Source organism: Chrysemys picta, chromosome 7 (genome assembly GCF_011386835.1).
Source record: "Chrysemys picta bellii isolate R12L10 chromosome 7, ASM1138683v2, whole genome shotgun sequence".
NCBI lineage: Eukaryota > Metazoa > Chordata > Testudines > Emydidae > Chrysemys > Chrysemys picta.
The window spans coordinates 106562335-106587029 of record NC_088797.1 but is presented as its reverse complement, the minus strand read 5'-3'; the positions used below and the strand labels follow the sequence as shown (position 1 = coordinate 106587029).

The 24695-nt window shown below is 45.6% G+C and overlaps 1 protein-coding gene across 8 annotated transcripts in view; it reads right to left on the bottom strand.

Moving 5' to 3' along the window:
• C7H10orf90 (chromosome 7 C10orf90 homolog) overlaps positions 1–24695 on the bottom strand; it is a 182007-nt gene that overhangs the window by 110659 nt on the left and 46653 nt on the right. For 2 of the 8 annotated variants that reach the window (XM_065552242.1, XM_065552244.1), the window contains 3 exons: positions 24520–24581; positions 16978–17089; positions 7137–7233 (listed from right to left, as the gene is read on the bottom strand). The exons of 1 other annotated variant lie outside the window; for it this stretch is intronic. The gene's annotated coding sequence lies outside the window, so the exon portion shown is untranslated. The remainder of the gene's footprint in view (positions 1–7136; positions 7234–16977; positions 17090–24519; positions 24582–24695) is intronic. 5 more of the 8 variants (XM_065552245.1, XM_065552246.1, XM_065552240.1 and 2 more) reach the window with 3 other exon arrangements.

Genomic DNA, 24695 nt, shown 5'->3' with positions numbered 1-24695 from the left:
ACAGACACGCCTGTTGCTTAATGATTGTGTTCAAGAGCAATTTGTACAAAGGAGAAGCATTTGCTTTTTGCCTCATTTTAGTTCCCATAATAAACAGAAAAATACATGGAGTCAATATTTATTGTCTAAACTGACAATGCACTTGAAATGGCCTGTATTTATTAAATTAGTTCTCTCCTGAAGCCCTTACAATTTAACGTGAGCTATTTCATTGCCTAGTAAATATTTGTTTTTAATTGTGCTCATAGCACTTAAATAAAATATATATACGGTAGCTGACAGCACTGTACACCTAGCATAAATACCACAACCTCTGGACATGGGACACAGGTTGATCTTTGCAGCATCCCTGTGTTTATTAACGAACAATATTTGTTTACCCTCAACATAAATTTTCTAGTTTGCATTACAGTGGAAACATGTCAACCAAGGAACGTTACCATTAAAAAATTTTAAACATGCAAATGAAAATTATGGGAATGGATATAAATATACAATCTCTTCAATAAATGAGCCTGTCTAATATATTGCTTCACAGTAGCACCAAGAGCAGAGTTTGTGTAGAGAGGGGCCATATAATCAAATTGGCATAATTTGGTGTAGCTTCATAGAATTTAGTCCATGTCTTTATCTTGCTACTTCTCCCTGCACATCTCCTCTAAGATAGATCTGATCTTTCCTCTACATCTACACAGCTAAATTGCTCACCAGGCCCTCATCATCTTGTGTCTTGGCTACCGCAACCTCCTCCTCTCTGACCTTGAGAAATCTCTTCCTGCCCCATTTATATCCTTGCTGCTACAATGATTGTTTTTCTAGCTCCTCACTTCATCCACATCACTTCTCCATTGGCTCCCCCTTTTCTGCAGCATCAAACAAACTACTGGTCTTCATTTAAAGGCCCTTCATGGCCTATTTCCACCTTTTCTATCATCTCTCATATGCTACTGAAGTGTTTATTCCTCCATCCAGTCTGCCAACAGTGCCAGCCTTCACTGCCATATTTTCCAACAAGCATCTTTGTTGTTGGCCTTGTTGACCCTCCCAGGCCAGCCATTATGGCTGCATGGAGCATTAGGCAAAGCCACCTAATTTTCTTCTTTCAAATCCTTCCTTAAAACTCACCTCTGCCATGACTCCTAAAAAACATTTGACAATGGTTAGGCAACTAGTATCCTGTGACTGTTGCTTATCCCACGCATAGACTTTAAGCTCAAAAGGGACAATCGTGATCATCTAGTCTGAACTCCTGCACAGTGTTAAACACTAATCATCATAGTCTCATTGCTACCTTGTTCTCTCCTTGTCATATGGTTGTAGTCACCTGTTGTCTCAGCATTTACTTAGATTGTAAATTCTTTGGGGCAGGCACCATCTTATTATGTGTTTGTACAGTACCTAGCACAACAAAGCTTCCGCAATACAAAGAATAATAATAATCTGTCCCAGGAACTTCAGAGAACCACAAGTAGCAGCATTAGCAAGCTGTCTTTTGGTAATGTTCTTACACTGTTCAATAAAACCAATTAGCTCCGGAGTACTAGGTCATCTCCTTGTCACTGCGTAACAAGGATAGTGTATAATTTGATGCTGAAACATGCAGTTTTTCCATTTAAAATCCATACTCAAATACACCTTTGGTGTAATTCCACTTTAAAGCAGAGTTGGCTATTTTGGATGTCCCTGCTGAAATGCTGTGTAACCTATACATCTACTGTATATTGCAGGGTAAACAATGAGTGAGAGAGAGAGAGAAAGACATTCCCCATGACGTAGCGCCACAGTCAAGAATGAGACAACAGGACATCTTCTGTGAGAGACCCTCAGGTTTGGAACTCACTGCTAGGCCCCTGGTCTTCAAAGCATGCCTTCTAGGAATGGTGAAAAGCCTATCTTCCCCTACCCGACCATCCCTATCTTTTTGATAAGGCTACTGTTTATGGACCATCTTTTTGAATTAATGTGATTTAGTTTATAGACTAAGCACCCAGATCACAAGGTAGTCATCTCTAGTTACATTTTAGAAATTGGAACTCAGAAAATGAATGTGTGCTAATAGAGTAGATCACTGAAATGTGATGCCATGTTTTTAGGGCTAGATTCAGTTCTCACATATCAATATAAGTCAAGAGTAACTGACATCAATGGAATTAAACTGGTGAATTTGAGATCAGGTCTTAAAATGTTTGTAAAATGTCCCAGTTGATTCTAAGGAAACTGGCCTCTCCACAGCACTGATCAATAAATCTAGTTCATTCATTCAGAAACAGATATACATACACACACTAACACACAACTCCTCAGCCTGTGAAAGTCTGCCATTACTTCTGAAAAAATAACTATATGACAGCAAGCAAGACAGAGCAAGAGGAAAGTACCATAGTTGCCTTTTAAAATTTTCAATTGTCTTTGATAACTAAATAACATTACCTTAGTATTTTCAGTTCTTCCTGTTCTTAGTTAATCGTTAGAGCTTCTAATACATTTAAAACTGAAAAAAAAACCAGTAAGCTAATGTGATGTGCCTGAGCAACCCCATAACGTTACTTTGTGGTTCTCAACTGGTTTACCATTGTGGGCTGCATCCAATACTACCTGTATGGCCTGGAGGATGTCACATGGGCTGCAGCTCTATGCTGATTGGGCTGCAAGCGGCCAACGGGCCGCAGGTCGAGAACCACTGTTCCATTTATCTTTCTCTGTTGCATTTCCCCCAGTCTGTTTGGATTGTAAACTCTTCAAGGCTCTGGAAGAAATCTTGGCCACATTGATGCCGATGGCAAAATTCCCACAGACTTTAATGGGACCAGTATTTCATCCTGTCTTTGCTTGCCTTGTAAAATACTATGCATCTCTTTGGTGAATACTTAGATTGCTTTGTCATTTGCTGATACTCAGAGGTGAAAGTAAGCCAGTCCAGTCCGGTATGGCGTACCGGCAAGAGCCAGTATGCCATGCTGGATCGGATCAGCTTCCCCAGGCTGGCAATTTAAAGGGCCCAGGGCCCCCTGCAGTGGCCAGAGCCCCGGTCCTTTAAATCGCTGCCTGAGCCCGGCTGCCAGAGCCCTGGGATAGTGCCAGCAGGGCTCCGCTGTCAGAGCCGCAGGGTAGCAACAGCAGGGCTCCATCAGCGATTTAAAAGGCCCGGGTATTTAAAGGCCCCGCCTCTTCTGGTTGAGGCCACGCCTCTTCCAGTTGAGGCCACGACCCCTGCTCAGGACTCCGGCATACTGGTAAGTCCTTTAAGTTACTTTCACCCCTGCTGATACTGTACTTTATGTTAAAGTGAAATGTACAGGCATGACAACCTATATGACCAAGAACAATTGCCTACAAGGAGTAACTCCATCATTCACTGTATGAAGTTTCATAGTTCCCTTTGGCCATGATCCTATTTCCCAACTCTAGTAATTACATTATTACCCTGATACAATGAAAACTAACCTTCACTAAAAATGTATATCCCTTTTGCCTGGTCAGCTGAAAAATCACTGATCTCTTCAAATAATTCAAAGGGGGGAATGCAACTAGGAGATAAAGATTTGTCTGATATTGCAAATGATGCTAGGCAGGATGTAGCTTCCCAGGGAGTTCAAATGAATGAGAGGTCTGAGGTAAATTAAAACCTAAAACAGGTCAATTAGGTTGGCTGACAAGATTATGTGCTAAGATTTAGGAAAACAAAACCGTGATTTAGATGATAATGCAAATGCTATTCCCACTCCTATATGGCTAATTTAGATGTCTGCATAGGGCGTGGGTGGAGAATGTCTCTATATATTTTTCAAAGTCAAAGAAATTAGAGGTTAGATCAAGCAGCCCAATCACCCAGTACATATTATAATTTCAGTAGGTGCAGGGCCGGCTCTAGCTTTTTTGCTGCCCCAAGCTGCAAAAAAAGCGCCGCCCCCAAACCCCCCCGCCGAGTGCCGCACCACCCCCACGCCGAGGGCTGGAGCCCGCCCCCCCCTGCGCCGAGCGCCGCCGGAACCGCCCCCCGACCGCGCCACCGGAGCCCGCCCCCTGCCGAGTGCCGCCGGAACCCCCCTCCAGCACCGCACCTACGCCGCACCCCCACCGAGCGCCGCGCGCCGGAACCCCCCCCCCGAGCGCCGCGCCGCCGGAACCCCCCTCCAGCGCCGCGCCCGCGCCGCCCCCTCGCCGAGCCCCGCGCAACCGGAGCCCGCCCCCCTCCCTAGCGCCCCCCCCCGCGGAATGCTGCACTGCGCTCCCCCCGCTGCCCCTTACCAGGTGCCGCCCCAAGCATGTGCTTGGGTGCCTGGTGCCAGCCCTGAGTAGGTGTAATCAAGAGCAAAATTTTGTCCCATGTAAGAAAATTAGATGTGATAGAAGTGAATTTCTTGCCTGAACAATAATGGGGAGTGTGAATGGGGTACACTAGGCACTCATCTCAAAGTGGGATGATAAGTGGTAGCAGTGACAGTGTGCAAGTGTAAGATGTGAGCCGCTGCCCATAATAGGAGAATAAGGAGTGGAAGGGTCTCTAGTCACTAAGTAGTAGGCGCAGTAACAAGCACATTTTTTTCTGTGGGATAGAGGTGGTTTATGGTAGATGAGGATATGTGGTTAAGCATAGCGAGGCAGACTTAAGGAGGATGTAGGAAAGTTAGAAGAAGTTCCTTGGGTGTGGCTGAACTATACAGAGCACAGGTCAGAAAATTGTGTACAAAGGTGGATGTATATGTTTATACTATGAAATATTAACACACGGCTCAGGAGTGGTCAGACTTAAGCTTAGAAGATTGGTGGTTATATTACTGATTTATACCTGCCTCTGGAAATTTCCATTACTTGCATCTGAAGAAGTGGGGTTCTTACCCACGAAAGCTTATGCTCCCAATACTTCTGTTAGTCTTAAAGGTGCCACAGGACCCTCTGTTGCTTTTTACAGATTCAGACTAACACAGCTACCCCTCTGATACTTTATAAGCTTTGTTGCACTGCACTGGAGATTAATAACATCATAGTGCTGAATACAGAATTTAGGAGTTCTGTACCTTCTAATGGCTGCATTTTTGTCCACAGTCATTAAACTCTACAGTAGTCAGCACAGAGATCATAAAGCCCACAGATTGCACTTGTGGGCCTTGCAAATTCAGCAGGAATAAACACAGAATTAATGCTCTACACAAACACTGACTAGAATTTAAAATATTGGTGGAAAATTAAGAAAGCAATAAATGAAAAAGGAACTCCAAAAAAAAAAGTAAAATTAGACATAGGCACTGGTTTACTTTGAGAATAAAAGTGTAAAATATGTTTGAAGTCTTTTGACCAATCTCTTCATGAGTTGTGCTGGGACACACACACACACACACACACACACACCCTAGACCAGTCATCAAAAAGTTAAAAACTTCAGGCCTGATTCCCCTCTTACATTACTTTTGTCCCACTGTTCAATGGTGTTACTCTTGATTTACACCAAAGAAAGCGAGAGGAGAATTGAGCCCCTTCAGTTTTTCTAAACACAAGCAATCTGAAAACATCCTTCTTAACTAACCTGAAATTTCCCACTCCCAACAAATTTCTATTGGAACATGACTAAGGCCCTAATCTTGCAAACAGATAAATACGATTAAGTTTACACATATGTGCAATCCCTAACTGTTTGCAAAATTAGGACCTAGAGTATGTAAATATTAAGGATGAACAGATATTTTTGCAAAAGTTAAAGGTGTGCTCAAGTCTGGGCTAGAATAGAATCTGTTTTACAACCTTAACTATTTAATCACAACCATGCTCCTTAAAATATATAAGTGAAAAACCCCTTCATTTTATCATTTTTAAAAATATCATCGGGAATGTTACACATTTTACCATTGCCTGCTTTTATAACAGTTATTTAATTAAGTGGTTCTTTTCAGTGTGCGGTTTCAGTTGCTGTTGGCATGTGACCAGGTCCTTCAAAAGGAAGCAATCATAAACTTTTAGATGGGTTTATTCAGCTGTGGCATTTCTAAGCTGATTTAAGCAGTTTGTCAAAACTGAATAAAATTAATTAGTTTACTAGAGCTTCACCATCTCCGATATTCAGAAAAAGTAATGCAAACTAGTGGGAATCAGATCTACATCATTCAATTTTTTTTTGAAGACAAACTGCAGAGGAATTACATAAAAATACAACCAAACTATTGTTACTTATCACCATTTTAGAATATTGAAAATATGCTCTAATATAGATGGTGCAAATCATCTGCTGATGTAAATTGGCATAGACTCATTGATGATCTACCCCCAGTATATTATATTCATGCATGCATTTGTATATTGATAGATATACATGTATATCTAATACACATCTATAACTAAAAACAAAAAAGAGAATATGCTTTTTGCCCCCCAAAAATACACAGCTGCTTAATTTGTGCCTGATTCTGTTCCCATTGGAGCAAAACTCCCATTGGGCTCAATGGTACAAGAGAAGGATCTTACACTCAGCTGTCTCCTTATAAGAGCTCCCACAAAACCTATACAGTGGATTTCATGAGCCTTAGTAGATAGCCAAACTATCATGTTTTGGAAGCCAAAATTATCAGATTGTCCAAGGGACGGAAGAAATATTAGAAGGAAAGAGTAAGAGACAGTAGTTGGATTATGTCCACATTCACTCCTCTGAGATACTGGAGCAGACAATTGCCTTCTGGTTCTTACTAAAGCTTTTTAAGGTTTAAGTGCTTCAGTGACAGCTTGGTACTATTATAGGTGGATTAGAGAAACTGGTAATAGGGGATTTTTGCTATAATCTTCTTTCAATTGTTAATATTAATTACTGTACTTTTTTCTCATCATTATGCAATAAACATGAACCACATCTTTAAAGGAGCGTTTTATCTTACCAGCTAACTTGTGCTGCCTTTTTCTTTATAAGAGTTATACAGAATACAGAGAGGCTTATGAGCACAGGAGACAGAACGCTGACAGGAACCGCACTATGACAACGGAACTCAGTACCAGAACAGATAAGAATGACCAATGACCTCATCACATTAATAATTTAATGCAAACCCCATCTCTTTGACTTAGCTTTCCCCCAATAAATTTGTCAATCTCACACATGACAGACCGACAACACACCCACACACAAAAACTGCAAACTAATCAGGCTGCTTCACCCACAGGCTGGAAAGATGGGAGAGATGGCTATTTGTCCTTCTATTTTTAACAACTTTGGGAAGTGCTCAAATACTCTCTGATGGAGGCCAGAAGTACCTAGAGGAGACACGGAAAGTTAAGTATTATTGTGGATGCAGTGTGTATTGATAAAAACCAATTAGCTCTCACCACCAAAATTTTCCAACAACTCTGCATAACAACAGATCTGATTATTTATTATGTGAAACAAAATTTTGACTATGCTTTCTACGTTCTTGGCACAGGGTAGGTAACTTCACTAAATTATTTCAAGGATATATGCCTGTGATGGGGGGGAGGGGAGGGGGAGTACAAAGAGGTAATATCCAAAAGTCACCTATCTACTCATACTGGCTGAGAAAAACACAAAGTAACTCCAGCAACAAGCAAACGAGAATCTTTTTAGATCATATTAGTAAAATAAAACATCTTATTGCATTTATAAAGAAGGCACTTATCTTTATGCCTGATCCTAAAAACACTTATTACTGAGCATGAGCTTTCTACCAGAAGTAATTCCATTGGAAGCATTGAACTCTGATGTGAGAATTTGTATGACAAGGCCCTTCAGGAGTTAATTTTTAATCAAATAATTATATTTGTAGATTCTTATGTGGGGGTCCATGTTATGTCCACAGCGTATATAGAGAAAAGTTAAATAAAAATCGTGCTGGAAGGTTACAGAGAAACTCTACTTTATTCTTAGATTCCAAAACAATAATACACAGTAATCAAAAACAGAAAGAGACAAAGCAGGCTGCTCCCTAAGGCATCTTTAGGCTGATTCTTTCCAGAGTCCAGACTAACTGCTGATCACACAATTCATTACAGAGTCTCCTAGCCTGCAAGCAGGACCAGGACCTTCCCTTCTCTCCTCCCGCAAACACACACTGTTGAAGTGACAGCTTGCAATTCCAACAGAGTCTTTAATACATCACTGTCTATGTGCCAGGAAATGTGTAAAGGTCAACTATAGTGTGTGGTTGGGGATACAAAACTACGCAACCAGTACAACTGCTAACATTCCATTTGAAGCATCAGACTTCCATATTTGTTTCTTTTTCTGCTATTCAAGTACCACCAGAGATTTTTAAATCATGAATTCCTTCTGACCTGATCATAAATTGCTGTTGACTTTTAACAGGAAAGGACAGTTACCTGTTCCGTAACTGGCGTTCTTCGAGATGTGTTGCTTATGTGTATTCCACAGTAGGTGTGCGTGCTCACCACGTGCACTGGTGCCGAAAGTTTTTCCCTTAGCAGTACCCGTACTGGGGGAGCACCGCTGTGACCCTTGGAGTGGCGCCTGTATATCACGCTACAAGGGGAGCTACGGGCTCCCCCCACCCTCGGTTCCTTCTTGCCAGACAACTCCGACAGAGGGGAAGGAGGGCGGGGTGTGGAATAGATAGGAGCAACACATCTCAAAGAACGCCAGTTACAGAACAGGTAACTGTCCTTTCTTCTTCGAGTGATTGCTCCTGTGTATTCCACAGTAGGTGACTCCAAGCAATATATGTTGGAGGTGGGTAGGAGTTCCTGATGGTTCGAGACGAAGTACCGCCCTGCCGAACCTGGCGTCATCCCTAGACTGGGAGATGATTGTGTAATGCGAAGTAAAAGTGTGAACTGAGGCCCACGTGGCCGCCCTACAAATGTCCTGGATGGGGACATGGGCGATGTAGGCAGCTGATGAGGCATGAGCCCTCGTAGAGTGTGCCCTGACAATCGGTGGCGGGGGAATCCCCGCCAAATCATAACATGTGTGTATGCACGAGGTGATCCAGCGGGAAAGCCGCTGGGTGGAGATGGGTTGCCCCTTAGCCCATTTGGCCAAGGCAATAAAGAGTTGGGAGGATTTCCGGAACGGCTTAGTCCGATCCAGATAAAAAGCCAACGCCCTATGCACATCGAGTGTGTGGAGGCGGCGTTCCTCATTAGAGGAGTGGGGCTTAGGACAGAGCACTGGGAGGAAGATGCTCTGCTCCATAAGGAAGGGGGAGACCACCTTCGGGAGGAACATGAGATGTGGGCAGAGCTGGACTTTATCCTTATGGAAAACGATATAGGGAGGTTCTGAGGTTAAGGCCCTGAGCTCCAAAACACGTTGGGCCAACATGATCGCCACTGGGAAGGCCACCTTCCACGAGAGGTGCGACCAGGAACATGTGGCCAGTGGTTCAAAGGGGGGTCCCGTGAGATGGGACAAGACCAGGTTGAGGTCCCATTGCGGCACGGAGGGCCTAGCATACGGAAACGAACGGTCAAGGCCCTTCAGGAAATGGGAGGTCATCGAGTGGAAGAAGACTGAGTGGCCTTGCACTGGCGGGTGAAAGGCCGATATGGCTGCCAGGTGCACCCTGACTGAGGCAGGTGCCAGTCCCTGGGCCCTGAGGGATAAGAGGTAGTCCAGGATAAACTGGAGAGGTGCGGCGGAGGGGGACACTCCCCACTCACTCGCCCACCTGGTGAACCTGGACCATTTTGCCACGTATGTCCAACGCGTGGACAGTTTCCTGCTTTCCAGGAGGACTCACCTTACCTGCTCTGATCACTGATTCTCCTCCTCATTCAGCCACGGAGCAGCCACGCTGTCAGGTGAAGCGCTGCCAGATTGGGGTGGAGGAGGCGCCCCCCGTCCTGGGAGAGGAGGTCCAGGCGGAGTGGAGGGGCCCATACCAGTGCTGGCAGGCCCACGCCGGGGCTATGAGAATGACTCTCGCCTCGTCCGCTTTCACCTTCTGAAGGACCTTGGTGATGAGGGGGAATGGGGGAAAGGCATAGAGAAGCTGGTCTGACCAGCTCAGGAGGAACGCGTCGGAGATCACGCCTTCCCCCACCCCTCCCCTGGAGCAGAACCGGGGGTAACGCCGGTTCTGACGGGTTGCAAACTGGTCGATCTGGGGAGCTCCCAACTCTCGGAAGAGCCGATGCGTGACCTCTGAGTGGAGTGACCACTCGTACTGGGGGGAGAAGATCCTGCTGAGGCGGTCCGCTCGCGTATTGCGCATGCCTGGGAGGTGAGCCGCCGGCAGGGAGATATTGTGGGCTATACAGAACTCCCATAGGTTCAGGACTTCCCAGCAGAGGACTAGGGAGCGAGTCCTGCCTTGCCTGTTGATATAATACATGGCGGCGGTGTTGTCCGTGAGGACTCTGACCACCTTGCCACAGAGGTGCATGAGGAAAGCCACGCGCGCCAACCGAACTGCCCTGATCTCCTTGACATTTATGTGAAGGGGCAAGTCCAGGGCCAACCAAGTTCCCTGGGTTTGCACGTCCCCAATGTGGGCTCCCCAGCTGAGGTCCGAAGCATCGGACATCAGGTCTATGGACGGGTTGGTCTCCCTGAAGGGCAGGACCACCATAGGAGGGATGCCAGTATCGGGGACGGGACCATGAGAACCTTGTCCAGACCATCCTGAGCTTGGGAGAACTGGGAGGCCAGCCATATCTGGAGGGGCCTCATACGGAGCCTGGCATGACAGACCATGTAAGTACACGCCTCCATGTGTCCCAGAATCCGAAGACACGCCCTTGCCATGGTCACCGGGAAGGCCGTGACCGAGGTGATGAGATCCCTTGGGGTCTTGAACCTGTCCAGGGGGAGAGGCTGTGGCCTTGGAGTCCAGCAGGGCCCCAATGAACTCTATGCACTGAACGAGCACTAATGTCGATTTGGTCTCATTCACGACCAGACCTAGATCCGCACATCTCGAGAGGAGCAGCCCTACATGGGACTCCACCTCGAAACGGGACTCCCCCTTGAGGAGCCAGTCATCCAGGTAAGGAAAGATTTGTACGCCCTCCCGCCTGAGGTAGGCCGGCACCACAGACATATATTTCGTGAAAACCCTGGGAGCCATGGATAGGCCAAAAGGGAGGACCGTGAATTGGTAGTGGTCCATCCACAGATGGAGGAAGCGTCTGTGCCCCTCGAAAATATGGACATGAAAGTACGCGTCTTGGAGATCCAGGGCCGCGAACCAGTCCCCCAGGTGCAGGGAGGGGGTAATAGAGGCCAGGGACACCATACAGAACTTGGAACAGGTTAGGAACCTGTTCAGGTCGCGCAAGTCCAGAATAGGCCTGAGACCCCCTTTCGTCTTTGGGATCAGGAAGTATCGGGAGTAGAACCCTTTGCCCTGGAACTGAGCCGGTACCCTTTCCACCACCCCTAGGTGGAGCAACCGGTCCACATCCTGGCGCAGGATGCGGACACGTTCCGGATCTCCCAGGGCCATCGTGGATGGCGGGTGATTTGGCGGGGAAGAGGTGAACTGCATCATGTAACCCTTGGCGATGGTACTGAGGACCCATTGGTCCGAAGTTATGCGGGAACACGCCCTGAGGAAGGCAAACAATCGGTTGCAGAACACAAACTTTATTAATCGGGGGGTCTCCCTGGCAACAGGCCCAGTGCCCCCCTGCAGATAGTCAAAACCACCTCTTCCCCTGTCTCTTGCCCTTAGAGGGACCAGGCTGCGGGGCAGAGCGGGACTGCCTCTGAGACCAACGCTTCTGGTCTCTGGGCCTTTTGTAAGGGGGCTCATATCTGCTCCTCGCAGGCTGAGTCATCGGAAGCGATTTGGCCTTATCCTTAGCTGGAGGGACATAGAGGCCCAAGGTCTGCAAGGTGGTGCGGGAATCTTTCATCCCATGCAGCCTGATGTCCGTCTGGTCCGCAAAGAGTACCTTGCCATCGAACGGGAGGTCCTGCATCAGTGATTGCGCTTCCGTCGACAGACCGGACAACAAGAGCCACTACACCCTGCGCATGGTGATTGCGGAAGCCATCGAGCGGGCCACCGTGTCCGCTGCATTGGACGCCGCTTGCAGAGCCGCTTTTGCCGCCGCCAACCCCTCTTCCACCAGTGCCTTGAAGTCCTTCCTGTCCCGATCCGGGAAGAGGGGCTCAAATTTAGGCAGGGACTCCCACAGGTTGAAGTCGTACCTGTTCAGTAGGGCCTGGTGGTTGGCTACACGAAGCTGGAAGCTAGCCGACAAATAAAATTTTCGGCCAAAGGAGTACAGTCTCCTGGCGTCTTTGTTTTTCGGGGTGCGCATGGGCTGGCCCTGACGCTCTCTGTGGTTTACCGATTCCACAACGAGCGAGTTGGGTGCCGGGTGTGAATACAATTATTCATGGTCCTTTGCTGGCACAAAGTATTTCCTCTCGGCCTTTTTCAAGATAGGGGCCAAGGAGGCGGGAGTTTGCCACAAGGAGTTTGAAATGTTGGCAATACTCTGGTGCAGAGGCAGGGACATGCAGCCCGGTGCCGAGGGAGACAGGACGTTAAAGAGGGAATCAGACGGACCCTCCATCTCCTCGGCCTGCAGCTGGAGGTTGGAAGCCACCCGCTTTAGCAGATCCTGGTGCACCTTGAAGTCCTCCTGTGGGACCGATGGTGGAGGCACCGCTGTGGTGTCGTCTGGTACCGGAGAGAGGGCCCGTACGGAGCCGGGTGCCTAGGTCGGTGCTGGGGCGTCGAGACCGAGGTCAGAGTCCTGATGTGGGTCCGCCGACTCGTGACCCGCTGACTTGTCCTGTGGGCGGCCAGAGGAGACCAATGGAGCCCGGGACGCTCCGGCGACCCAACGGGCCTCCGCTTGGGCTGGCACCGATGGCCAAGGTTCCCACTGGCACCACTGTCCTTGCCACAGAGTCCCTTGCCATTGGTTTGGCTGAGCACAGGATGGCAATATGTGCCCCGGCGGAGCTGCGCTTGCTGAGGGTGGGTGGATGTGTGCCAAGGCCGAGGTTACCAAAGAACGCTTGGTGCCGCGGGAGCAGTAGAAGCAGCGTCTGTGGCGTCATCTCCCTCGGGACCGGTATCTCGACGACGATGAATGGTATCCACGCAACAAACTGCTTCAGTACGCGTGATGGCGACGCAACGCTTGGTGCCCTGATGCTGAGGTACCCCGAGGGGAGCCTCTGGCGTGTCGCCGAGACAAGTGGGAGCTGGAATGGGAGCGGCGACGTCTGTCCCGTCGAGAGCGGCTCCGGTACCCATGTCTAGCTGGTGAGCGTGCCTGGTGCCTTTCTCGGTGCCTTCACTCACTGGAAGGTGGCGTGGAGGGTCCCCATGACTCCCGTCCCCACGGCGGCCCGGACAGTCTGGCCGGCATCGAGGGTGGCCGGGATCTGTCCGAAGAGCAGTGCGGGGAGCGATCTTCAGAGCGGGAACTACAGCTGCTCGGAGAGGTCTGGTGGGCACCCAAAGGGGGCTTGCCCCGCGACATAGGGCCCGTACCTGATTGTGAGCTCGGAACAGGCAGGGACATAATGTCCTTCGCAGCCTGCACCGCCTCCGGCGTTGATGGCATCTGTACCTGTGGGGATGCCTGGGTTGACGGTACTGGGCTGCTCCGCTCCACACAAGTCAAAGCCTGGGTGGGATCGAGAACTGCCCACCACGGGACCAGCCTCCCCCTTGTCCTTATCGTGGTGGCGTTGCGCGGCCGAGCTCTTCCCTTGCTTTTTGTCGGGAGAGCCCAACTGGTTGAAGGGGCCTCGCTACGTACTGACAACATGGCGGCCGGTGCCGAGTCCGATCTGCGCACCGGCATCGGAGTCAGCGCCGACTCCATCAGGAGAGCTCGAAGTCTGAAGTCTCTCTCCATCTTGATTCCTGGCTTGAATGACCTGCAGATCTTGCAACGGTCGCTGATGTGAGTCTCACCCAGGCAGCGAAGGCACTCAGCGTGAGGGTTGCTCCTGGGCATAGAATGGCGACGGGAGTCGCGTGACTTGAAGCCTGAGGCACGGGGCATGCCCCGAGCCCGCTCTGTCCACTGAAGAACAATCTACAATGGTACCACTAAGGACGAGAAGAAGGGCTGCAGCAGAGCTGGAGCACAAAAGTTCTGACTACCTTCACTGGTGGCAAGAAGGAACTGAGGGTGGGGGAGCCCGTAGCTCCCCTTATAGCGCTATATACAGGCGCCACTCCAGGGGTCGCAGCGGTGCTCCCCCAGTACGGGTACTGCTAAGGGAAAAACTTCCGGCACCGGTGCACGTGGCGAGCACGCACACCTACTGTGGAATACACAGGAGCAATCACTCGAAGAAGAAGAAGATATGTTGCACTCTGTTACACCAGTATCCTCCGGGGCCCAACATTCTGAGTACTGACTATTGTTATAAGGAGCTTAATTATAACAGGATTTGTTGACAATTAAAGTACTGTAGTTAGGTCACAGAGATTATTATAACAGGAAATTTACCTGAGAAGTTGAAGTGTATTTGCAATGGATGCCTTTCAGACAGTAACATTTTTGATTCATGTTGTCCCAAATTAACTGTGGAAGATTCGTGTCCCTCCAAACGTGGACTCAGGATCACTCTTATATTTAATCATTTATATATGCCCCAGGAGATACCATCTATGTAACACCCATAAAAACTGTAATTTGCATAAAGCTAGAACCACAGCTTCCACCAGCAGCTAGGCAATAGTATCAAGTCTACAGGGTTTGATGATCCATGATGAGTTTCTTCTGATGATATATTGCGTTAACAGACAATACAGTAGTTTTAGTAGATGGAGCTTTTATGGAACCAGAAGAAACTAGAAATTTCCCTCTCTAGCCTGCTTGTGCAGTTTCATTAAATTAATCTCTTCCTCTTAATAAAATCAGTTATGTTCCTAAATAGCCATTAGGAATTTTTGCTTCTTTAATAGCTGTTACTCCAAATTTTTTCAGCTATGCCCAAATAATCTTCCCACCATCACACAGGAATAGTCCTCCTTCATGATGCATCGCATTATGTTCTCTGGACCTCCTTTTCCAGTATTACTGCATAGGAATTCCCATAGAGCATGTATTGCTGCATGAATAAGTCACAGCAAATAATTTTCTTAATTAATTCAACCTCTTTCTGCTTCCAGACATTCTCTAAGTAGATCGCTATTTACTCCTAGTTATTTATTATTCAAATGCTTTTGATAGATTGAGTCATGGATATTTGTGTATGTGGAGGTAGGGGTTGTGCTTGTTTGTGTTTTTACAAACTTGCCTTTCCACAGGCAAGTGCTGAGAGGCTAGCCTTCATTAAAACAAAACACACCAGCGTCCATGCAATTATAGAACATTCTTGCCAGCTGTTTCATTTTGGCCTGGACTGCCCAGAGTTTTCAAATACACTCCTGAATCTCTTCAGTCCCAGTCCAATTCCAGGCAGCTGTCACAGCAAGTAAGTACATTTCCCTGCCACTAGAGGGTGCTTTGCAGATTGAAGCAAAGCATCCTGCATCAGTGTTCCTGCCACCTCAGCTGCTCTGGGCACTTAGACATCAACTAGCAAAGGCTCAAGCAGGTACCAGAGGAGCATTCAGCTCTCAGCCTTAACCGCACTGCTGCTCAGGGCCATGAAAGCATCATCTCCCTTTTCCGTATGCTGTAGTGAAGGGAAGGAAGGAAGGAGACACAGAAAGGGCAAAGGCACACACCAGGGGGCCAAAACAGAGAGAACACAAAGAAAGGGAGACTTAGAAAAGGAAACGGGGGACAAATATGAGATAGGCAAAGTAAAGGAAGACAGGGGGCACAAATGGGAGGAAGGACGGACAAATAACATGCAGGAGACAGACAGATATAACAATAGTCACAGATTGGGGAGGTGAACAGGATTGTATGGTCGGGGGAAATGAGGAAGAAAGGCATATAAATTGTCCCCTCCAACGTGGGAGAAAGAGAGCAGAAAACTTCGGGAGATAGAGAGTGAATTGAGCCCTGTAGCTCATTCCACACAGAAAGAGGGAGTGGGGGGAACAGAACAGCTCAGTCATCCAGAAGTTGTCAAACCCAATGACTTCTAAAATATATAAGATGTGGCTATCCCCTCTCTTTTAAGGTGAGGAGCAGAGACAGTCCTGAAGTACAAGACAGGGATCAGAATATGGATCCTGGATACCAGATCTGTTTATTTCTGGGGGCTTGGAGCAGACCTGAACGAGTTATTAGTAAAGCAGAATCTGAACTTTCTCAAAGTGAAAGGTGTCTGGTCCTGGCCTGGCTCCATCTTATAGAGTTGGGATTGGACAATGCAGGTTATGTCATTCCCAAAATTTCCCCACATTCATCCAGTGTTAGGGTAGGAAAGTCTCAAAGGATTTTAGAGTAGCAGCCGTGTTAGTCTGTATCCGCAAAAAGAACAGGAGTACTTGTGGCACCATAGAGATATGCATCCGAAGAAGTGGGCTGTAGTACACGAAAGCTTATGCTCTAATAAATTTGTTAGTCTCTAAGGTGCCACACGTACTCCTGTTCTTTTTTCAAAGGATTTTGGCTATTAAAAAGTTATCTATCAAATCAGAATAATTTTCTTTAGAGAGTAAACATCCATCTCCTCTTCCTCATCCTCCTTTTCTATTCACTCATCTTCATTGTCTCTGCAGTTCAATGTCAACCCCACCTCTAATCTCCTATCTTTTTTGTACATCTTAATTTTTCAAGGCCTCTAACCTTGCCCATTAGGTTCCAGCTGTCTGCAGCATGACCTCATTTTCCTGTTGGCCTGCCACAAGATCATCTAATAGTGCCTGTATGCTGTCCAAACACCTGATGTGTGTTCCCATTCCACTGAATCTGCATTTTGCTTCCCTTCTGTTATTCTCTGCCTCTCCAGCTTCATGTGCTAATACTTTCTTCCTAATTTTTTTTAATTCCCTCTGCTCCATTTACACTCTCCCTCGTCCCCATCTTAATGAAGACACTCTGCCACTGATTCCCAGGCTCAAACTCATTAAATTTGTGTGTCTGGATTTTGCATTAGTGCCCATTTGTGCATGCCAGTTGGGTAGTTAGATATATTACCTGATTTGTGTATGGTAATGCTTCTTTGTATAGCCAGAGGTGGGTGTTGCAATTTCAGTTAGATGCAGAATTATCCATTCCTGAAAAATTGGCAGTTGAGAAGGAAACAGCTCTTGAGAAAACAAAGAAGTTAATGAAATTGAGTCATGTGAGTCTCTGATTCACAAAAACATATGGAAAAAAAATCAATGTCTGCCAAACCAAAAGGCTATTTGGGTGTTTTGACTTGCTTAGGTATTAGATGTAGTAGAAGTGAGAGGATTAAGATGGGACGTCTTTAATAGCCTAATCAAGGATCAGATTGTTGTCCTTAGATCCAGGCATGAAGCAGACCCTCCCCACCTATGAATTTCTTCCTCCTCCCTCTGCACGGAAAGGGGGCTCAGCAGTACTATACACAACCGCTGCGAAGGCCTCCTTGTGAGGTCTGGGGTCAGTTCTGTGGATGAGGTTGAAGACTGAGCAGTGAGGTGTGAGAGAGGGAGAGTCACACATTGCCCCTTTCTAGCCACAAGGAAATTACTTCCAGACACATGGAAATTAGTCAGGAAAGACAGTCTTGCCTAGGACTGTATTATATTTTCTGTGGGCCTCCCTTTCAGGGGGAGGAGAGGCACTAGGAAATTTGCTGCCAGGGAGCTACGGCTGGTGTTGAGGCATAGGGCATCCATGAGTTTCCCAGGATATTTGTCAAATTTGGGGTTAGATTCTTTTCTTTAGGGGGCACAAATCTCACTTATCTGACACGAGTGTGTGTGTTTCTGTCCATCTTCATGAAAGGATACTCAGAGATTTCCAAGGCTCTTCTAGGGAATATTTGAGAACAAGACCTCGTGGGCTGTGTAGTAGTCTCCCATGGCAAGCCATGGAAGCTCCATGGCCTTGAATATTTAAAACTAGACTGGACAAAGCTCTAGAAAACATACTATAGGGCAGTGTTTCCCAAACTTGGGACGCCACTTGTATAGGGAAAGCCCCTGGCTGGCTGCGCTGGTTTGTTTACCTGCCGCGTCCGCAGGTCCGGCCGATCGCGGCTCCCACTGGCCGCGGTTCACCGCTCCAGGCCAATGGGAGCTGCTGGAAGTGGCGCGGGCTGGGGAACGTACTGGCCGCCGCTTCCTGCAACCCCCATTGGCCTGGAGCGGTGAACCACGACCAGTGGGAGCTGCGATCGGCCAGACCTGCGGACGCGGCAGGTAAACAGACTGGCCCGGCCTGCCAGGGGCTTTCCCTACACAAGCGGCATCCCAAGTTTGGGAAACACTGCTGTAGGACAATGCCTATAGTAGCAGGCATTTTGACAAGACAGCTACATTGGTCTTTACCATATCCAGTTCCTGTTATGTCTCTCAAAAGATGTATCACAGTTTTGTCTTTAATCTTCAATTCCGTTGAATACTAGAAGGGCTTTAAAAATAAAAAAGCTAAAGTTCAAATCAGATCTACACTTACATATTCCAGAATCCATCAGCACACTGGGTCACTCCTGAATGTCAAAACAAAGAGTCTGAGTCTATGCTTAACAATTTTCCTAGAGTTCCATTGTCCTGGAAAGTTGCCTTCCAGATTTCAAATGCTTCTAAGTGAAAGGTGAAGTATTTACTGAATTGCTTGCTGTAAAAACTTAAACTAAGCTCAGCATCTCTGGCCGCTTAATTTCAGGTCAGATCTTAGGTTTAGATTTTCCTTTAGATCTGCATATCAGAGTTTTGCTGCTTTTATAATATAATTTTGCCCTGGCTTTAAATATATCTTCTAACCTAAGTAAGGATTACTCCATCTTTGATATCACAATTAAAATGGATCAGGAGGGAGAAATAATGATTGATCATGAACCATGGTGCTGATCTGTGAAACGTGCTGACTTATGCCTGTGAGCAAAAACACTGAATCACAAGGATCAATAAACAGAGCTGTAGTGCTGCAACTGCTGCAGGCTGCACTGTTAGACTGCACTGGCAATTAAAGAAACTGGGTTGAGTTGACAACCACTTCAACAGAAGACCTGTAACCTTGATTCTTCTTATGTGAAAGCATAACTGTCCTTGGAATTGCAAAGAAGGCTGAACTAGTTTGTTGCCGTCTGCAAGGATAGGGCAAAAATACCTTTTGTGTTTAGTAACTGCTTAGATCTGTGCCATATGCACCTTCACTTTAAATTAATGTATGTAAAGTAGCTTCTCTCTGACTTTAACAGCTTATATCTATTGTTTAGAGGTGGTTTTACTACCACTGAGAAATTACTCTGCATTTTTGATGTAGCATGTAAGCAATTTAAAATATATATGAATCTAATAGTTCTGGTAGTTCAAAAGTTGTGAGTATGCCCATTAGCAATCACAACAGATTTTGTGAGAACTTCCTAAGTCTCCTCTTCTACACTAGCCTGTGCCCTAAGTAATGCTGATTTTTGGTTAACATATATGGTAAATGCTTAGTTTTTTGTTTATTTTGTTTTTTTTAGTGCAGTGCTCACCCACTTGGAGTTCTTGAAGTACAATTAAATGCTTGGCTGACCTATTACTAAAAAGACTAGTCATGACCTAAAGAGACCTACTACTAAAGAGACTAAAGAGAGTAGTCATGTCCCAAAGGAAGCAACTGAGGAGGAGAGAGGGGGCAAATGCATTTCAAAGGAGGGAGTTACACATGCAAAACTAGTCAGAAAAGTCTGATGTGTTGACCCCAACCAGATTATCTTGCATGACTAGCCTTCCAGAGAAGAAGGTCAGAGTTCCCATGAGTCAGACCAAGTGTTTTTCAGTCACTTCTGATACAGTTCAATATTTAATTGCAGCTCTATTTAATTGACTTGACAGTTCTGCTAACCTAGCTTTCCTATAAGACTTAACATCTCAGAACTAGTTAGTCCTTTCTGTAGATAGGGCAATAACCAGAATCCTCTTGGAAGACCTTTAATAAGACTTACTTTACAAATGAAGATAAAGGCAAAGCATCTGAAACTCAAATAGCTCTGGCTGGACTTTTCAACTGTTACTGAGGTGAAGGAGAGGCTTAGGGCTAAAGCACAGAGCTAGGAGTCAGGAGACGTGGATTCGGTGGTTGGATATGCCATGGATATATACTCTGTGATGCAGAGCAAACTGCCTAACTTCTCTTTGATTCATTTCTCCCCTATGTAGCATGAGAACATCACTTCCCTGCTAGACATGGACCTTAATATATGTATGGCTCTTTGAGACCCTTGCATAGCAATATGAAAACGCACAGTATTTTTATTATACTGAAAATGGCCATTCAGGATAATACAGTATTTTATCCCTTTTCAAAATGTACTTAGTAGAGGCTTAGTAAAAGCCAGTGGGTTTTGGCACCTGCTGGTTGTGGGTTGAGTTGCTGCCGTCCTCTCAAAATTTCTATTGGATGGAGTTTCTATCTGTGTGCTTATTTATCATCTTACTGGTGATTATAATAATAATTGGTTTTAAATCTGTTTTGTGTCTGAAATGAAGATTTCTCCCAAACAATCCATCATTTAAAAAATGAAGTCTTCGAATTTTCTGCTAATATAGTGAACTATTTATCATGGTAGTTGAAGATGCTGTATATAAATGTACATCTGTAAGGCTATGTGTGATGTTGCACTCTATATGAGTTTATGAAAATATGCTAATGAGTATGAATATAATGTAATTGGAATATGCTTCATGCAAAAGATCTCTTGTAAGGTATCATTACAAAGCTTATAATCTACTGAGTGTGGTCATCCTATTTGTATTAATGTATCGCTCTTGTATCTGAAACTAGAAATATAAAATATAACTCTGAAGGCCTATTGTAATTATGAAAAGTGGGGGCCATTAATGGTGGCTTGGAATCTTGATGGCTCCCATTAACCAGGACAATTGACTTTGGATAGCTCTGTTTGCAGGCAGGCCTTCCTGTGAGTCAGGCTGGGAGGAATGGCTTGGGGTCTTACAGTGACATGTGATCATGTCACCTGAACTGGAATCCATCTTTAACCTGGTGTTTTTCCATTGAGAAGGAGGGGTGGGAACCCAGAGGGACAAAGGATTTCCACCTTATGCAAAAGATATATAAGTGGGTGGAACTGAACAAAGAGTGGAGCCATCATAAGAAATCCCCTAGCTACCACCTGAGCTGAAACAAGGGCTGTACCGGAGAAAGGATTGTGCCCAGACTAGGAAGGCGTCCAGTCTGTGAAAGAAACTTATTGAAACATCTCTGAGGGTGAGATTTTATCTGTATTCAGTGGTATTACTATATTAGACTTAGATTTGCATGTTTTATTTTAGTTTACTTGGTAATTCACATTGTTCTGTCTGTTACTACTTGGAACCACTTAAATCCTACTTTCTGTGTTTAATAAAATCACTTTTTACTTATTCATTAACCCAGAGTATGTATTAATACCTGGGGGGGGGGGGCAAACAGCTGTGCATCTCTCTCTATAGAGAGCGAACAATTTATGAGTTTACCCTGTATAAGCTTTAAATAAAACTGATTTATTTGGGGTTTTGACCCCATTGGGAGTTGGGCGTTAAAGACAGGAACACTTCTGTAAGTTGCTTTCAGGTTAAGTCTGCAGTTTTGGGGCCCGTGGTTCAGACCCTGGGTCTATGTTGGATCCTGTATCTGGAAGAGACTGGGAAAGATGAGAATGTCTTGGGGCAAATAATGCAGGGCCTCCCAGAGGATTCAGGGGGCCTGGGGTCTTCGGCGGCGGGGGGCCCCTGCCGCCGAAGACCCAGCACTTCAGCGGCAGGTCCGGGGGGAAGGACCTCCCTCCGCAGGTCTTCGGGGCACTTCAGCGGCGGGACCCGGAGCGGAAGAAACTCCGGGGGCCTGGGCCCCAAGAGAGTTTTCCGGGGCCCGCAGAGCGAGTGAAGGACCCCGCTTCAGGGCCTCTGAAAAACTCTCGTGGGGGCCTGGAGCAAATTGCCCCCCCCCGCTCTGGGTGGCCCTGAAATAATGTAATTCATTAATAGGTGTAAGAAAGAAAACAGAATTCCTCTATATGGAGTTTGGTGAGAACCCAGTGACTCCCCCAATCTGAGCCTATTTATTGCCTCAGCTAGGAGTAGGAAATATAGCCATGTGCAGCTGGACTTTGTCAGGCACAGGGAAAACTGAACCTGGGACATCAGAAGAAAGAAATGGAGCCAGTTCTAACTCATTGCATTTGAAAGGCTGGTCCTTAAGAATTTTGAGATTTCCAGGCTTGGAAGATAGATTCCACAGTTCACTGCCAATGAGAGAAATCTTTTAGAGGAATATTAAAACCACTTCACTTAATCTGGGCTCAGATGGTTTTCAGAGCTGATTTTAGATTTTATTTAATCTGAGGCTGGGGGGGTGGAGCTGCCCAGGGGAAACTAGCAGATGAGTTTGCAACTGTCAAAGCAGCCGTTATGATGAGGGGTGTGGATTCCCAGCTAGCAGGAGCAGCAAGGGTACAAGGGGATACCAGGACTCGACTCCCCTCCCCTCTACAAGAGGTGAAACCAGTCTTGGGAGCCCAGAGACTGAGTGGGCAGCATGAGTTGAGAAGTAGGAAAGGCTTCCACTATGCCCTAAACACCTCTGACATGAGCAGTGAACTACTGTTTCCCATCTGTCTTTTTCAGATGATCTAAAAAGGGACAGGGACTGTCTTCCTCAGTTTTTGCAAAGCACTTATGAATTTGAACACTGCCACAATCTACATAATAGATGCAGTCCTTTACAGTTGTTTATTTGAAAAAGCTATTCATCGTCACTGAGACACATTTTCAAGATGAGCTCCAAGTGACACACAAAATTCTACATACTTGTGCTTTATTGCATGTTTCTGCAAATTCATGGCTGGGGTTTGCACAAGTAATTTGATTTGTCAGGTATTTCCCTAGTTTGCATGTGCAAATCACTTTTGCACACCCAAGATTCAAGCCTGTCAAAAATGTAGGTGTGAGAGATTGTGTGCTAAACATTACTTGCTGCTTTTGAACTTTTCTCTCATTATAGCCTTCATAGAGACTTTAAATAATATAACAAAAATGATTCTATAGATCCTCCATATTACCAAAGGTTTTATACAGTTGTTCATTACTATTACAGATATATGAATTGCTAAGCAGAACCTGTTGCTACTAGGCATTAACCATCCTGAAATGGGAACATATACAAGTCCTTGTAATAGAAAGGATATTTTAATATTGTAGTTTCATCTGAGGAAAACATTTTCCAGCTGACCCAAGAGCCCATTCAGTTCAGTGGCTTCTATCATATTACCCTTGGCGGGCTTTACTATTTGTACCAGGAGGAGAATTGTTGCTGCATTAAATACAAATAGCTGATGAATAATTATCAGCTATCAGCACATGTTAACATATCATTTTGTTCCATGGTTGTTTCAATCCACACACTATTTATTTTAAAATAATAATATGCTAAATGATCATTTTGGCATAAGTGTCACAAAAATACACAAACATTACCTCATTATCAACTCTTTCCATCCACTGCTGTATTAACAACATTTCACTAAGACAAGCAATCAAGCAGCAAACAGCAGGATTTGGTAATGACTCATGTACAGTAATTGCCTGAAATTTTTTTTGTATGAATGAATCAGTTACTTTTGAAGCTTAGTCACCAGAAATATTTTTTCCAGAGCATTCTTCACATATATGCAGTATTAAACCAGATAGGGGAGCCCAGGGGAATTGTATTTTTCACTCACAGATATCAGAATTATGTTTAAAATTAAATGGTACCTTTCATCCAAGGATTTCAAGTCACTTTATGAACACTAATGCTTGCAATAGCCCTTGGTAAGCCATGGCAGAGTCTGGAAATTCTACAGAAGGGTAAACTGAGCCACATAGTAATTGGGATACTTGGTTAATGGCAGAGCTGGGAACAGATCCCAAGAGTTCAAATTCCCAGACCTCTATTCTAACCAAACAACACTACTCTGGAAAAAATACTCTAAGGATGACTTACTGCTTTGGAAGAGTAACTGATGATGCAGTGCATGGGAATAGTCTAGAAGGGGAAGATGTATTTCAACTTCAAAACTACTGCCCTGAATCCTGCAAATCCAATGCCTACAGTGCTGCTTTGGCTCACGAAAATGAGAAAAAGGCCCCCAAATGATCAGAATTCTTCCTTATACTTATTCTCTTTGGTGCAGCACTATGGACTGTAGTCTATGGAAAATATAGTGTCATTTCTGAATAACAGAACACAATAAGTTTGCAGATCACAGAAAGATTGGGGGAGTGATAAATAATGAAGAGAAGAGGTCACTGACACAGAATGATCTGGATCGCAAGCAAACCATGTGTTTTTATATGGCTAAAGCTAAATATATACATCTAGGAACAAAATGCAGGCCATACTTACAGGTTGGGGGGGGATTATCTTGGGAAGCAGTGACTCCAAAAGAGATTTGGGGGTCAGGGTGGATAAATCAGCCCAGCATGAGCTCCCAGTGTGATGCAGTGACTAAAAAGGCTAAGGTAATACTTGGATGCATAAAAAGGAGACTCTTGAGTAGGAAGAGAGAGATTATTTTACCTCTGTATTTGGCACTGGTGCCACTGCTGCTGTCCAGTTCTGATGTCCACAATTCAAGAAGGCTGTTGAGAAATAGGAGAGGGTTCAGAGCCACGGAAACGATTAAAGGATTTGAAAACTTGCCGCACAGTGGTAGACTCAAGGAGCAAAATCTATTTAAATTATCAAAAAGAAAG